Below are 14,551 nucleotides of genomic sequence, written 5' to 3'. Positions count from 1 at the left end.
TTGGTCCAGGGCCCATGCATAGAGCCATGGATTCCATGGAGCTGACTGGTGGAGGCAGCAGCCACACCAACGTCTAGTGGGTCCCGGGCTGGTGCTTCTGGCCAGCCGGGTGTCGCCTTTAGTGTGGGAACTTAGAGCAGGAACATGAAGGCCGGGAGCTAGCTGGACCGCCTGCTTTTCTAATACCTCCCGCTACATGTGGGTGTGCTGGATAGTTTTACGTCAACTTGACATAGGCTCGAGACATTTGAGAGAAGGGAACCTCAATTAAGAAAACACCTCCATAGGATTAGGCTGTAGGCAAGCCTGTAGAGCATTTTTTAAATTAGTAATTGATGGGGGAGGGCCTGGCCCATTATGAGTGGTGCCTTCCTGGCTGGTGGTCCTGGATCTTACAAGCAAACTAAGCAAGCCAATTAAGTATCAGCTCCTACTTCTGGCTCTTGTCCTGTTTAAGCTCCTGCCCTGGTTTCCTTTGAGGAGGAATTGTGACGTGGAAATGTAAGCCAAACAAACCCTTTCCCTAAGTTGCTTTTGTCTTGGCACTTCACTGCAGCAGTAGTTACCATAACTAAGACAATGCATGTTTTGCCTGCATACATGTCCGTTTACTACTTGCATGCCTGAAGAAGTCAAAGGGAGGAGTCAGATCTCCTGGTTAAGTATGGAGTTAAATTGTGAGCTGCCATGTGTGCTGGGAGGTTGACCTGGGGTCCCCTGAAAGAGCAGCCAGTCTTTTCACTATGAGCCATCTCTTGATCCCCTAGCTTTCATGTGTTTCTTGGAAAAAACATTCATTATTTCCAAATCATTCAGAGAGACAGCCCATTCCCAGGTATGACCTGCTCATGCCTCATCAAAAGGATAGAATCTGGGAGCTATTTTCTGGTGCACACACAGACAGGCCACTTTCTAATGATTTTTATTTGGCAGAATCAAGTCATAAGCATCTTGATGAATGATACAGTTACACTTGTGGGTTTTATTGGAAGGCCATCAAGCAGGATTGCACATGTGGTGTATTCATTTTGTGGGGCTGTTATAACAAACTAGATGAAACCTGGAGGCTTAAGGCAGAAGAGGCTTGGGCTTGTTACAGAGTTGCAGGTCTTTAATCCGAGCACTTGGGAGCCTAGGCTAGGGAGGGGAGAAGTTCAAGGCTAGTGTGGGCTATGTAGTAAGACTGTCACATAACCAAACACAGAGATTTTATTTCTTCTCAGTTCTAGAAGTTTAAAATGAAGGTCTCTGGACAGGAAAGAGTGCTCAGTCACACCTGGGACATCTATGTTAATTCCTGTCAGACATTAGGATGTAATGTTCCCTTGCCTCTTCACCTTCTGGTAGCTCTAGACATCTCCTTGCTTGTGGCGTATAATCCCTACCTATGTTTTTCCATGAACTTCCTTTTAGAACTATCTTTTATTAATCCTTTGACAATTCTGTACATTATACAGTGCATCTTGATCCCGTCCGTTTACAACTCCTCCCCAGACAACCTTCAGTCCATCCCTCCTCAGCTCCACACCCCCTCACACACCCCCAGCCACTGGACATAGGCAGTGCTGTCACTAGAGAGCGATGTGAGCGTGCTGTCTGGGACTTGTGCAGGTAGCTATAGCTGTAATCACTTCATGAGAGCATCAACCTAACGTCCAGAAGACAATATCATAACACCCTCCCCATCCTTCATCCCTCAGGCTCCTTGCCCTCTCTTCTCTGATGTTCCTGATTCCTGCAGGACTTGACATAGCTGCCCCATGTGTGACTGAGCACTCTCCCGTCCTCAGCACCGGCACGTATGAGTCCGTGCATCAACACTGCTGTTTCCTGCAGAAAACATGATCTTCTCTGTGGCTCAAATCCCCTTCTGTCTTCTCTTCTAAGGAGACTGGTTATTTTGATCCAAGCCTCATCTGGATTACTCAGGATGATCTCATCTTGAGATCAGGTATTTAGCTCTACGTGCAAGGGCTCTATCCACATAAGGTCACATTCACAGGTTTCAGGTAAACACAGGTGGGTGGTAGTGGCACCATTTAACCCTGTAACTTGGTTAATAATTTTATTCTTAGCTACACATAGGAAGTGTACTCTATGAGTCTCTAAGAAGTTCCTGGGGGAGTCTGCAGTGATATAATGTGGGCCTCACTCTGGAGAAGCATGCCTTGAGCTTGCTAGCCAGAAGAAGTGGAAGCAGGAAGGTTAATGGTCTCTCACCCAGGCTGTGAGATTTGTGTTACAAAACTCTACCAATGCTTCTTTGAAGCTTAAACAGCCTTAACTCAGGCACCGTCTGCGATGTCTAAAGCTGACTTCAATACAAGTTTTTTGTTTGTTTGTTTTTAGACAATAAAAGTTGTCTTAGCAGCTCTCTGATTTATTCTGCCTTCAGAATTATGCATGAGAGGTTTAGGTGTAGTTGGAATTTGGCAAATTTCTGGCATCACCCAATCATCCAAAAGCTGGATTCTAGGATTATCACTGCTGATGAGGCTGTGTGTGGTGCCAAGGATGTGTCATCCTGTGGAAATGGAGGCCAGGTTCAGTGAGGTTTTCAAGATAGCATGTCCAGTGCTGTCAAAAGTTACTGCAAATGAGAATGTTGCACTAATAGTTAAAGTTCCTGACTCCTGCCGGCCACCATGCAGCAAGGGCAAATGGAAGCCATCCAAAAGCCCACCTGCCATGTGACCCACCTAATGCTGGTGCCATAATGGTGTGCAAGCATTTGGTGGAGAGATGGGAGAGAAAGAGAAGCTGATCAATTTGTGCACTATGAAGGGGCAATGCTAGAGACTTGAGGGTGGCAAGGAACAGTCTGATGTTTGTAGCCTGCCCTGAGGCCATGGTGAGGTCCTGGCTCATGCTAGAGCTGAGGGGCATGTCTGGGTCTGTGGCACTGCAGTAGTGGGGGGTCTGTATCAAATCTGTGGCCCATGCTACCACCAAACTCCATGTGGAAGTCCTTGATCTGGGCTTCTGCCTGGAATCATGTTGATGTCTAAGGGCTGTACAGAGTTGGCTACACCCCCTACCCCTGGTTGTGGCACTCGGGAGAACTTGCCTAATTCCTCCTTTGGGCAGCACAGTGGAGCTGGCCCCAAGAACAGGAGAGCTGTCCCTGCCCCTTACTGGCTGTGGCACTGGATTGAGATAGTATGGGCACAGGAAAGCTGGCAAGCTGAATAACTCAGCTACAACCCAGGCCCAGATCCAAGATTTTGGGTTGCCCCCCACCCACCCCCATCCCATCTATGAACTCCTGGAGCATGCACATAAAGGGGCCAGTCCTGGAGATCCAGAGCTGCAGTGTCTCCATGACACAGAGGATTACCAGAGAGGAGTCCCGATGTTGATCCAGTATTGGAAGTGTAGCAGCAGCCAGAGGCCTCAAACTAGACCAACGACTCATTGTAATAAACATTTACAAGCAAAGATGTTTGGACAAAAGGATATACGGTGTGACACACTGTGACACATTACAGCTTTCACAGAGAGATGTTTTTCTGGGGTTTCTGTTTGTTTGTTTTGCTTTTTGTGGGAGAGGTTGCAAGGGTGGAGGGTAAATATGAAGGGATGGGGAGATAAGTGGGATTGGGGTGCGTGTTGTGAAATTCACCAGGAATCAATAAAAAGTTCAAAAACATAGCTAAAGTTTCTTATGCTCATCCCAGCTGTGCACAGCACTAGGCTTGGCTAGTACCACTTGTATTCTTTCCTCCTCCCTCATTTTATTTTATTTTATTTTATTTTATTTTATTTTATTTTATTTTATTTTATTTTGTGTGTAGGTGCAGGTGGAGATGCAGGGGCAGGCGCAGGTGGAGGCGCAGGTGGAGGCGCAGGTGGAGGCGCAGGTGGAGGTGCAGGTGTAGGTGCAGGTGTAGGTGCAGGTAGAGGTGCAGGTGTAGGTGCAGGCAGAGGTGCAGACGGAGGTGCAGGCAGAGGTGCAGGTGGAGGTGCAGGAGGAGGTGCAGGTGGAGATGCAGGTGGAGGTGCAGGTGTAGGTGCAGGTAGAGATGCAGGTGGAGGTGCAGGCAGAGGTGCAGGTGGAGGTGCAGGCAGAGGTGCAGGTGGAGATGCAGGTGTAGGTGCAGGTGTAGGTGCAGGTAGAGGTGCAGGTGTAGGTGCAGGCAGAGGTGCAGGTTGAGGTGCAGGAGGAGGTGCAGGTGGAGATGCACGTGTAGGTGCAGGCAGAGGTGCAGGTAGAGGTACAAGTGGAGGTGCAAGTGGAGATGCAGGTGTAGGTGCAGGTAGAGGTGCAGGTAGAGGTGCAGGTGGAGGTGCAGGTGGAGGTGCAGGCAGAGGTGCAGGCAGAGGTGCAGGTGTAGGTGCAGGCAGAGGTAGGTGGAGGTGCAGGTGGAGGTGCAGGTAGAGGCCAGAAGCTAGCCTTGGGTGTTGTTTCTGAGGTGCCATTTACCCCTCACTTTTCTTCCTTCCTTTCTTTCTCCCTTCCTCCCTTCCTCCCTCCCTCCTTCCCTTCTTCTTCTTCTTCTTTTTTTTTTTTTTTTTTTTTTTTTTTTTTTGAGATAGGACCTCTCACTAGCCTTGAACTTACCAAGTAAGCTAGGCTACCTGGCCAAGCAAGCCCCAGGGCTCTGTTTAATTTTACATTTCTACTTTTCTAGTGTTAGTATTACAGGTTTTTACAACGGTGCCTAACTTTTCTGTGTGGTTACTTTTGTTTTGGTTGTTTTTGGCACTTTACCAACTGAGCCATCTCCTTATCCACTCCTCTTCCTTTTTAAAAAATGGTGCTGCACACTGAACCCAAGCAGGGTCTTGGGATGTTTTAGAACTGCTCTACTATGGGGCTACACCCCAGCCACATTCTTTCCTTTGAACTTTATAATCCTGAGGGAGCATGTACTGTTATCTTTATTGTGCAGATGAGGAAAGGGAGGAACAAGAAGTTAACTATACCCGAGGTTGGTGAGCAACAGAGCAGAGTCAAGGTCAACAAGGCAACTTCACAGACCATGGCCACTGCCACTGTGATCCATAATCTATTTTTGACAGAAAGATGCTGAGGCTGAGGTTCCATTTTCCCCCACCCCCATCTCCTACCTTTTTCTGTTTTCTTTCTGAGGCAAGGTAGTGTAGTAGCAAGCTTATGATTTTATCAGTCTAACTCGGGCTTCTACACTGGCTATCTGAATCTCGACAGGGTAGACCCCTTTCTGAGTGTCAGCTTCCTCATTTTGAAAGGTGATCATGGCACGTCAGAGGCACTCACTTGAGCTGAGTGATATGACGTAGAAGGTGCTATACAGTGCTGGATAGGGACCAGCATATGTTCCCTCCCTGCCCTCTGCCTGGAACTGTGGATCCATAGTTCACAGTCCCTTCCAGACAGTCATCTTTAGCTAAAGGGAATGGCTCACTCCAAATTTTGTCCCTTCCTGATTGGCCGCTGACATCCAATGACTTAAACGTGTCAAGGACATGAAGGCCACCCTCTCTGTACTTATAACTACCTTCCCAAGTACTTTCTCAAGGAGGCTTTATCTCAACTTTGTCATGACTACACTGCCTTATTTGCTGCATATCACTTCCTCTTCCTTTCAGGTATTAACTGAAATAATTTCTCAGGGAAGCTTCCACACTCAGAGTCCATGTCTAGTGGAAACTGAGTCTAGCACAAAGCAAGCATCCAACCAACTGTTTCTAGGCTTCCTGCCCACCTCAGAGAGATCTCCTGACGCCTCACCATCCCAGAGAACTTGGTGAGCTTCAGACTCACCCGTTTCATTAAACTTCGGCAATCCTGCATCTCACTGCCAAGAGCTTATCTTCAGTGGATCAACGAATGCCTTCTTTTCAACTGGATGGGGTCATGTAATCTTGGCTGCAAAGTGGTCACAGGCTCAAAGCTAATTCTAGAGGAGACTCTCTTGTACCACGTAGGCAGCAGCCCACAGCCCCAGACATAATGAGCATATAGTGAGTGTTTGCTGTTAACTATGTAAGGCTGCTCTGGATCCTGAAGAATGAATACGCAGTTTTCAAATTTCAAATGGACAGAATTCAAACACTGGACATAGCCATTCTTTCAACAGCTGGAATTTGACAACGTGACAAAATTTGAGCATGCCTGAGATTATGAGCACCGTGGTCTAAACTCCTCAGGGTGTGGATAGAGCAGGGCACAGCCTCGTCAGAGTATAAGCAGAACAGCAAGTGGGCACGGGGTCTGCAGCCTAGGAACAGAGTTTGCGGTTCTTTGTTTACTCCAGGGGAGGAATGTGTCTCTAGGAGGAAGAAACTGCCAAGGCAGCTGTCTTAGTTACTTTTTTATTGCTGTGATAAGATGTCACAACCCAGGCAGCTTATAAGGGAAGCGTTTATTTAGGGCTTGTTTTTAGTTTCAGAGAGTTAGAGTCCATGATCGTCATTGTGGAGGACATGGCTGTAGGCTAGCAGGCATGGCACTGGAGCGACAGCTGATTACTTTACAAGTTGCAATGAGAGAGAGAGAGAGAGAGAGAGAGAGAGAGAGAGAGAGAGAGAGAGAGAGAACTAATTGGGAATGACATGGGTTCTTGAAACCTCAAAACCTGCCCACAGTTCTTCCAACAAGGCCACCTTTGCTAATCCTTCCCAAACAGTTCCATCAGCTGAAGACCAGGAATTCAAACATACGAGCCTGTGGGAGTCATTCACATTCAAACCGCCAGAGCAACCCCATGTGCTGTTCTGTAGATGGCCCAAATGGGCATAGCAAGCCTGAGATGAGTCCTGCCTGGTGCCACACAGTAGGAGTGGGGCATAGCACTCCTCAGTCAACCACAGACAACCAAAGGCCTGGGTGCCACTAAGATGAGCAAGTAAGTGGTGGAGAGATGGAAGAGAAAGAGAAGGAGAAAGTTGTGGGTACAATGATGGGGGGGGGGAACTGGAGACTCGAGGGTGGTGAGGAACAGCCAGATGTGAGTAGCTGATGATGCCACCTGAGGCCATAGTGAGTTTCTGGCCTGTGCTGTCACCAAGGGCCATGTCTGGGTCTATGGCTTGGGCAGCAACATGATTCTGCAAACACCAAAAACCAGGAGAACATCCCTGGTCTGGGCTGCTGCCTGGAGCAATACAGTTGTCTGAGGTCCGTGTAGAGTTGTCCCCAAGGTCATGAGAGAGGGAGAGCTGGTCCTGCCCCTCACTGGCTGCAGCACTCAGAAGAGCAGACCCTTGCACCTCATGTGGTGGTGGGAACTTGGGTAAGCCAATCCTGAGGGAATGAGAACTGGAGAGCGGGCCCCGCCCTTGCTGGTTTCTGCATTGTGATCTTGCTGGGGCAGTGCTAGAGATTTTGCCCTGGTGGGGTGGGTGTGGCGAGCTGGCAGGCTGACCAGCTCAGCTACCACCCAGTCCCATATCCAGGGCTTTGAGTCGGTCCACCCCAGCATCCACCCCATCTATGAACTGTTGGAGTTTGTGAAGGGGCCAGTCCTGCAGATCCAAAGCTTCAGGATCTCCATGACAGGGCAACGACATGATATCTCAGAGGAGACCTAGTCAAGATCCAGTATTGACGGTTTAGTAGACACCATAGGCCTTGAATCAGACCAATGACTCATTGCAGTAAACATTTGCAAGCAAAGATGTGTAAACAAAACAGTTTTCTGTGGGACACCCTGTGACACACTACAGCTTCCACAATGAGATTTTTTTTTTCTTTTGAAGGAGAGGTTGCAAGGGTGGAGAGTGGATCTGAGGGGACGGGAAGATGAGTAGGATTGGGGGGTGCATGTTGTGAAATTCACAAAAATTAATAAAGAATTAAACAAAAAGTAGATAACATACACTTAGGATACCAGCGACAATTACAGTTTACTTATCTAAAATTTTGCAATAGGCCATCCATATGTACAATACTTAGTCAATAGGAATGACTTCAAGTTTTTCTCTGTAGTTTCCTATGTTATGTGTGTAACTCATTTTGAATGGACTCTAACTGAAAGGAAAGATAATGTCCTATAAAAACAAAGTGCTGGAGTCTATTTTTAACTCATTTTCCTCAAATCAAATAAAACAAGCAAGCATGAGAGAGAGAGAGAGAGAGAGGGGGGGGGGGAGATAACCAGCATCCTAGATGCACCCTCTGGTCAGCATTCCTTTCTCCAAAATGAAGCACTGTCTTGATTTCCTGTAACAGATCATTTTTCCCGGTTTTTGCTCTTCATATAAATAGAACAACACAGAGCATATTTATTAGATCCAGTCAATATTTTAATTGTGAAATCCATCCATGTTGTGGATATAGTCATAGAGATCCAGTCTTATGCTGCACAATACCCATTCTACTGTTTACTAATCCACTCATCCACTCTATGGATGGAAGCCAGCGTCCATTTATGAGTCTTATTTCTATGAATGTACTTTGAGCTAAACATACTTGTTCTTTTCTGTTGCACATAAACCTAAAAGAAGGATTTGGAGGTAAGGTGGCATGCATTTATTCAACTTTAATAGATGCTATTAATAATTTTTCAAAATGCCTCACATCTTTTAGTATAAGACTGTCATTTAGAAGTTATGCAGGATTGGCTGAGATATAGTTCAGTGGCAGAGTGCTCACACATAACCTGTTTGAGGACATAGGCTCAATCATCAGGAAAACACACACACACACACACACACACCTCATTGCAATCTAGAGATAAGAGTATTTTTTCTTCTAGCTTTGAGGGGAATTGTTTTCAGTTTAGGTTTTATAATTATATGTACATTTGAATATGAGCGTAGTGTCTTTCTCAGCCTCTCTTGCAGCTAGATGTAACTCTACTCTGGCAGATAAGATAAGAGCTGAACTGACAGGTGCAAATGCTGAGCCATCCTCTAAGAAGTGGAGCTGGCCTCTTCCTTCCTGTTTTCATCCTTTAGATGACATGCTGATGTGAGGAGCTGAAGTATCCAACTGACGATGTAGTGTAAGAAGATATGCCAAAGTTCACCATATAGGCTGTGGGCAACTTCTGCTGAGAGTGTCATCTGACGCATAAAAGTGTCTCCTGCTTAAGTCACTGTTTCTTTGTCCTTTGATATAACAGCCAAACGGGTATTTTATCTAAAACCCCCAGTTTATGAAAGTTTGCTCATTATGTACTTTTCTCATGAACTGTGCCATGCTCCACTGACACAGGAAATCAACCAACAGAGAGGAAACCACAGCATTCAGGAAATAGAAATTTTAGTCCAGGCAGAGGCAATGAAAGTACTCAGGGATTTAGCTTAGCTTTAAGAAACAGAAATTCTAAACGGCTAGTAGTTTCAATGAGAAAGTTTTTATTGTCTCATTAAATAACAGGTCCAAAAGACAAGTGTTCATGGCTGGTATTAGTTGCTTCATTATGTCTTCAGGTGCTGGTCTGTGTACCAGGAATCCTTTGAAGGAATCTGCAAGGCTCTGGTCCAGTTGGAGCGACCAAAAAACTGCAGCTCTCCAAGGGAGAGCCGGAGCAAGGCGGGGTGCCACTGCTGCCCAGATGGCAGGCGGTGGATGCAGCAAGTGGCTAGTAGCTCAAGGCCACTGAGCAGGAAGTGGCTTCGGCAGACTTGAGCAGCTTCCAGCAACAAAAGCTTTGGGAAAGAATACTCTTCCCTGGAGTGTTTCAGCTTGATAAAACAGGCACTCTCAGACAATCTTTGTTATTTCACAATAACTCATGTATTTTATTCCTTGTGGATAGGACCTTATAAACATTTGGGGTGGGCTGGGGTCTAAAGGCAGATGCTTTCTAATTGGCTTGGTCTGAGATGTTAGGGATGCCTTATCTGCATGTGTGTGTGTGTGGGGGGGGGGTTCAGGTGTTGTTCCTAAGTGACTGCTAGTCACAGTCCTTTTCATGGGATGTCATGGTCATATGTTCTCAATGATGAGAATTGCCAGGATTCCTGAATCCGCTTGACCTTACCAGGTTTTCTGTCTGGTGGCACTGCCCCACATTTGGGGACCCACTATTTTTCAATGTTTTAATCCTATCATTGCCCTGGCATATTTTATATTTACAAGATGATCGATGGAATTTCAACCATGTGTTAACAATAGTTAAGAGGGGCAGGTTCAGGTCTGTAGCAGAGCAGGCTTGAATGGTTTGGTGTGATGTGCTCTAAGTGCTGTTGTTGTGTGCTGTGAGGGGAGCTCAGGCCAGCTCCAAGGTGGCAACATGAGTAGTTTCAAGAGACCTGCCCTGGTGCCATGCCACAAAGCCTGGGCATGGAAAGAGGTGCAGAAACCTGCTTGCTGACACAGGCACAAAGAGGCCCACCTGCTGCTGTGCCTTAAAGCACAAGTGTGTGGAGGAGACCTGGCTGCCACCATACCATGTGGTGCAGGCAGAGGAGGTAACCCAGGTGCCCAGCCTGCAGTGGGAGCCACCACAATGTGCTAGTGTGTGGAACACAGGTGGGAAAGAAAGAGAAGTGGTGCAGCTGGAGCATCATGTAGAGAGATGGAACTGGAGACTTGTAGCAGGAACAGGGGGGCTACCTCTATGTAAACCCTGGGGGCTGTGCAGCTGCAAAAGCATCTCCTTCAGGAGGACCTAACTGAGGACTGCCTGTGACACCAGCATTTCTGCAGGAGGGCCTAATTGAGGACTGCCTGAGAGAGCAAGGATTGCTAGTACAAATAACGCCAGCCAATCAGGAACTGCTATTTAGAATAGATACTTTCTTGGGACCAATAGGGGTGTGGGTGGAGGGTATTAAAGGAGCTTACAGCAGTGCTCAGATGAGCTTGCTGCAGCATTCTCACCTGTTCCCAGAGTCTGTGTCCTTGACTCTGCACCAACTTGCCCTCAAACCCCAAGAGCAGGTAGGGTCAGGTGGAGAGCTGTCCAGGGTACAAGCACCAGAGACTCAAGAGTGGAGAGGAGAAGCCTGTTGAGTGGCCAGCCCTGCCACCTGAGGCCACTGTGCTCCCTCTGAGGGCCATGTCTGGCTCCATGGCCATGCAGCAGCAGGGGTTGGTATCATGTCCGAGACCATACAGTCTGGGTAGCAGCCTGGGACCATGTAGATGGCCAGTGGCAGTACAGAACTGGCCCTACCTCTCACTGTCTGCAGCACTTAGTTGACTCTGTTCATCTTCCTGTGGAGTTACTATCCTATGGGGTCCTCAATCCTGCTCCCAACTTTTCCACAAGACCCCCCAAGCTCTGCCCAATGTTTGTCTGTGGATATCTGTATCTGTTTCAGTCAGCAGCTGGGTAGAGGCTCTCAGAGGACAGTTATGCTAGGCTCCTGTCTGCAAGCATAAAAGAGTATCATTAATAGTGTCAGGGATTGGTTCCTGTCCATGGGATTTGTCTCAAATTAGGCCAGTCATTGGTTGGTCATTCTCTCAATTTCTGCTTCATCTTTGTCCCTGCACTTTGAAATGGAAGTTTCTGATTGTGTCATGTGATGTAGACTCACAACCTGGTGTTGGCTGAAGCAGATTCATGTAGTGTTTTTCTGAGGCAAGACCCGTGAGAGGACACATGATGTTTGGAGAGAGTTTAAATGCAACTCAACACACAGTGACTGCTCACTTGCATAGCTAGCCTTGAAAAACTTGGTTGGTCTTGAGTCTTTGCTGATCTTCACTTCTTTGAGGGAGGCATGGCAGAGAACTTCTGGTACCCCGGATGGTTCTGGTTGCTCTGGCTGACTCCTGCAGATTCGGTGGAAGCCTGGCTGTTTCTTCTGGATTGTGCCACAGCTGTTGATTTGTTTGGTATCCTGACACTACTGAACTGGACTGTTGGTATCCTGACAACAGAGATCGAAATGTCCCCCAAACAACTACTTCTAAATAGGTCCACATCCCCTTTTCTGACTTGTCATCTTTGCTCCCCTACCTTTGGACAGTGGGCTAGAAAGGAGTCTAGGCATTTGAGAGCCCTTATTAAAAGTAGGTTTTGAAAAAAAATCTAAGCCTACAGCACTTCTTTAGGCAAGACAAATTTTGGGTCAAAGGTTTTGTGGGTAGGCTGGAGTCCTTGTTCATCCATTGGGGGTCCTCCCTGGCTACAAGAGGTGACTACTTCAGGTTCCATATCCCCCACTGCTAGAAGTCAGCCAGAGTCACCCCCATAGGATCCCAGGGGTCGCCCCCATCCCAGGTCTCTGGCAATTCCTAGAGAGGCCTCTTTCTGCTGCTACCCACTGATTTCCGTTCACTCTTCAGGCCTTCTCCCTACACCTGATCCTGATCCTGCCCCCTCTTCCCCTCTCTATCCCCTCTCCCACCCAGTTCCCTCCCTCCATCGGCCTCTGATGACTATTTTATTTCCCCTTCTGGGTGAGAGTCAATCATCCTCACTTGGGCCCTCCTTGTTACTTAGCTTCTTTGGGTCTGTGGATTATAGGATCTTGTACTTTATGGCTAATATCCATTTATAAGTGAGTACATACCACACATGTCATTTTGGTCCTGGGTTACCTCACTCAGTATGATTTTTTTCTAGTTTCGTCTATTTGCCTGCAAAATTCATGATGTCCTTGTTTTAATAGCTGAGTCGTATTCCACTGTGTAAATGGACCTCATATTCTTTATCTGTTCTTCAGTTGAGAGGCGTCTGGGTTGTTTCCAGTTTCTGGCTATTTCAAATAAAGCTACTATAAACATAATAGAAGATGTGTCTTTCTGACATGGTGGGCCATCTTTTGGGTATATGCTCAGGAGTAGTATAGCTGGGTTCTGAGGTAGAACTATTTCTAATTTTCTGAAAAACTTCAGATTTATTTCCAGAGTGGTTGTACAAGTTTGTACTCCCAACAACAATGGAGGATGAGAACACTCAGTCTTATATAATCTTCTTCATCAAAACTTTTCAGTCAGGAACCAGGGAAATATATGGATGAAGAGGCAGAAAGATTGCTAGAGCCAGATGATGACACCAAGGACATAGTGTCTTCCAGATACAACAGAACACACACACACACACACACACGCACACGCACACGCACACGCACACGCACACGCACACGCACACGCACACGCACACGCATGTGTGCATGTGCTATGCATATATGTATATACATATGTACTGATAGAGACAGTGGTAGCATGTACAGGGTCAGCACAGATCCAAACCAGAGGGGGTCCCATCTGAGAGAAATGAGCTCCCACCCCCTAACCAAGAAACAGTCTCCAATTGACATCTGCTTTCAAAGAAAAAAATAATTTTCCAATATAGTCTCATGAATATATTCAACACTCTTAAGGCAGGCCCCATGCTCAGTAGTAGGTGGTCAACACAACACAAACTCAATGGTCTTTTTATGTACTTTCTCTCATATGGCTTTGTTTGGACAGTTGTTGTTATACTGCTCTTTTGCTTGTATATTATAGTTTCTAATTTTGTGGTTTACAAATTTGTGTTTTTATGTTTTGTGTGTGTATGTGTGTGTTTCTTATATTTCTTTCTTTTCCTTATATTCTGGCTCGCTTGTTGTTTTGCCTGTTTGTATTTTAAAGAGAGAAAGTGAAGGCACAAAGTTGGGTGGAAGGGATGTGGAGAAGATCTAGGTGGAGTTGTGGGAGGGAAGGAAAATATATTATATAAAAACATTTTTCTCAATAAAAAGGAAATCTGAAAAAAGTGGTTGTTTTTATTATTACCAACTTATACTTCCTCCTCCGTATGTTACATTTTGTATAAATAGTGGAACTATGAATAGTTTGGGTGGTTTCTACCTTAAAAATATTTGATACTGTTATTTTATGTTAAATATATATGCTTTCAATCACCTACTGAGATATGCAATAGCTTATTATACTAGGCTTTCCTCAAACAGTACACACCTGCTCTCTCTCTCTCTCTCTCTCTCTCTCTCTCTCTCTCTCTCTCTCACACACACACACACACACACACGCACATGCACATGTACATGTGTACACACACACACATGCACACACACACTGAATTCCTCATAGAAAAAATTTAAAAATAATTTCCATGAATCTCATACATAAAATATAAATAATACATAGTATGCAAACTATGAGATAAGTATAAATATATATGATAGAGATACCAAGCCATGGGGGTATAAGTGACTTGCCAAGTGCCATTCATTTAGTAAGTGTGAAAGGCAGTGTTTAAACCCAGGGCAGCTGGCTGAGAGTCCGTGTTATGGTTTCTGCCTCTCCTCAAAGGATATTTAGCAAAGGAACTAAAGAAGAGCAGGTGAATGTAGCCGATCCCACTGATAGCTCCATTCTCATCATCTTTATGAGAAGGTAAGAACTGTACCTCCAGCATTGTTCCTGTCATCTTGTCGTGCTCTGTGTCAGGTAAGCGTCTCTGGTCTCTGACGCACACCACAGAAGAGGAACCACATCCCCCCGAGTCAATGGCGTCCCACCCAAAGGGTGGGCTCAGCCTTGGCTCACTTTTAAGTACATTTGACTTCTCTGGCCCCCCTAGCTGTCATCGTCACCACTTAACATATTTCCAGGCAGTCTGGTATGCTTGGGAGGGCCTCCTCACCTCAGACTGAATTGGCCAATCCACGGGTACATGCCTGATTCTCTCCTAGACTGGTTTAAACCTGTTCTGTG

The sequence above is a fragment of the Arvicanthis niloticus genome, chromosome 13 (genome assembly GCF_011762505.2).
Source record: "Arvicanthis niloticus isolate mArvNil1 chromosome 13, mArvNil1.pat.X, whole genome shotgun sequence".
Taxonomy (NCBI): domain Eukaryota; kingdom Metazoa; phylum Chordata; class Mammalia; order Rodentia; family Muridae; genus Arvicanthis; species Arvicanthis niloticus.
The sequence above is the reverse complement of the archived record's forward strand: the minus strand, read 5'-3'. Positions refer to the sequence as shown.